Consider the following 3,058-nt stretch of genomic DNA (forward strand, 5'->3'; position numbering starts at 1 on the left):
AATGAACTATTGGGATTTCATCAAGATAAAAAGCTTTTGCACAGCAAAAGAAACAGTCAACAAAACCAAAAGACAACCGACAGAATGGGAGAAGATATTTGCAAATGACATATCAGATAAAGGGCTAGTATTCAAAATCTATAAAGAACTTATTAAACTCAACACCCAAAGAACAAATAATCCAATCAAGAAATGGGCAGAAGACATGAACAGACATTTTTCCAAAGAAGATATCCAAATAGCCAACAGACACATGAAAAAGTGCTCAACATCGCTCGACATCAGGGAAATTCAAATCAAAACCTCAACGAGATACCACCTCACACCAGTCAGAATGGCTAAAATTAACAAGTCAGGAAATGACAGATGTTGGCGGGGATGCGGAGAAAGGGGAAACCTCCTACACTGTTGGTGGGAATGCAAGCTGGTGCAATCACTCTGGAAAACAGTATGGAGGTTCCTCAAACAGTTGAAAATAGAGCTCCCATACAATCCAGCAATTGCACTACTGGGTATTTACCCCAAAGATACAAATGGAGGGCTCCAAAGTGGTATGTGCACCCCAATGTTTATAGCAGCAATGTCCACAATAACCAAACTGTGGAAAGAGCCAAGATGTCCATCGACAGATGAATGGGTAAAGAAGATGTGGTATATATATGCAATGGAATATTATGCAGCCATCAAAAGGAATGAGATCTTGCCATTTGCAACGACGTGGATGGAACTGGAGGGTGTTATGCTGAATGAAATAAGTCAATCAGAGAAAGACATGTATCCTATTACCTCACCGATATGAGGAATTCTTAATCTCAGGAAACAAACTGAGGGTTGCTGGAGTGGGGGTGGGGTGGGAGGGATGGGGTGACTGGGTGATAGACATTGGGGAGGGTATGTGCTATGGTGAGCGCTGTGAATTGTGCAAGACTGTTGACTCACAGATCTGTACCTCTGAAACAAATAATGCAATATATGTTAAGAAAAAAAAAAAGAAGATAGCAGGAGGGGAAGAATGAAGGGGGGGAATCGGAGGGGGAGACGAACCATGAGAGATGATGGACTCTGAAAAACAAACTGAGGGTTCTAGAGGGGAGGGGGGTGGGGGGATGGGTTAGCCTAATGATGGGTATTAAAGAGGGCACGTTCTGCGTGGAGCACTGGGTGTTATGCACAAACAATGAATCATGGAACACTACATCAAAAACTAATGATGTAATATATGGGGATTAACATAACAATAAAAAATTTAAAAAAATAATAAAATAAATTCTGGCAAAGAGGTTCTGAGAAAACGCTTTGAGACAACAGTGGTTAACACACTGTTCTGCCCGAAAACACAGCAGAAACAGATGCTAGAGATCTGTGACAGCTGCATTTGGGAGGAGACCGTCAGGGAAGTGAGAGACTCCCATTTCTTTTCCATTACCACTGATGACGTAGTGGACATAGCAGGGGAAGAACACTTGCCTGTGTTGGCGAGGTTTGTTGTTGAATCTCATAACCTGAGAGAGGAATTTGTGGGCTTCTTGCCTTATGAAGCTGATGTAGAAATTTTGGCTGTAAAATTTCACACGATGGTAACTGAGAGGTGGGGGTTAAACATGGAGTATTGTCGTGGCCAGGCTTACACTGTGTCCAGTGGATTTTCTTCCAAAATGAAAGTCGTTGCTTCTAGACTTTTAGAGAAATATCCCCAAGCTGTCTACCACTTTGCTCTTCCTGTGCCTTAAATGTGTGGTTGGTAAAATCAGTGCTTGTTGTAGGAGTATCTGTTGCATTAGGAAAAATTGAGGAAGTTTCTTCTTTCTTCCATCGATCTCCACAACAGCTTTTAGAGCTTGACAATGTAATTTCTGTCCTCTTTCAGACAGTGAGGAAAAGGGTAAAGAACTGAAGGAAATCTGCCATTCTCAGTGGACAGGCAGGCATGATGCTTTTGAAATTTTAGTGGACCTCCTATAAGCACTTAACATGTTTAGATGGTATAAATAGTGATACAAATATTAGACGGAATAACTATGTAGCTGGTCGAACTTTTGTACTCTGTAGTGAAGTAACAAATTTTGATTTCATCGTTACCATTGTTTTTCTTAAAAATGGCCTATCTTTTACAAGAGCTTTTGGGAAAAATCTCCAAGGGCAAACCTCTGATATCTTCTTTGCAGCCAGTAGTTTGACTGCAGTGCTGTATTCACTAAATGAAGTGATGGAAAACATTGAAGTTTATCATGAATTTTGGTTTGAAGAAGCCACAAATTTGGCAACTAAACTTGATATTCAGATGAAACTCCCTGGGAAATTCCGCAGAGCCCAGCAAGGTAACCAGGAATCTCAGCTCACCTCTGAGAGTTACTATAAAGAAACTCTAAGTGTTCCAACAGTGGAACACTTTATTCAGGAACTGAAAGATATATTCTCAGAACAGCACCTCAAAGCTCTTAAATGCTTATCTCTTGTACCTTCTGTCATGGGACAGCTCAAATTTAATACATCAGAGGAGCACCATGCTGACATGTACAGAAGTGATTTGCCCAATCCCAACACACTCTCAGCTGAGCTGCATTCCTAGAGAATCAAGTGGAAACACAGAGGGAAAGATATAGAGCTTCCATCTACCATTTATGAAGCCCTGCATCTACCAGACATCAAGTTTTTTCCTAATGTTTATGCATTGCTGAAAGTCCTATGTATTCTTCCTGTGATGAAGGTTGAGAATGAACGCTATGAAAGTGGGCGAAAGCGTCTCAAAGCATACCTAAGGAACACTTTGACCCACCAAAGGTCAAGTAACTTGGCTTTGCTTAACATAAATTCTGATATAAAACATGATCTGGATTTAATGCTGGACACATATATCAAACTCTATACAACTAAGTCAGAACTTCCTACAGATAACTCAGAAACCATTGAAATACCTGAGACTTTTAAAGTAGGCTTTCTCTTACGTTTGATATTTGGAAAAATCTGTAAGAAATTTGAAAACATCTTACAGAAAAGCTGTCAGGTGTATGTAGGCCACTTAATCATTGAATATCTTGACTTATCGACCTCTCATTGA

The 3,058-nt window shown here is 40.3% G+C and overlaps 1 pseudogene across 1 annotated transcript; it reads left to right on the forward strand.

Moving 5' to 3' along the window:
• The first annotated feature begins 1,265 nt into the window (after positions 1–1,265).
• Positions 1,266–3,058, forward strand: LOC118357139 (annotated as a pseudogene). The gene has a single exon (XR_004820180.1). The product of XR_004820180.1 is annotated as a 52 kDa repressor of the inhibitor of the protein kinase-like (transcript).

Source organism: Zalophus californianus, chromosome 7 (assembly GCF_009762305.2).
Source record: "Zalophus californianus isolate mZalCal1 chromosome 7, mZalCal1.pri.v2, whole genome shotgun sequence".
NCBI classification, from domain to species: domain Eukaryota; kingdom Metazoa; phylum Chordata; class Mammalia; order Carnivora; family Otariidae; genus Zalophus; species Zalophus californianus.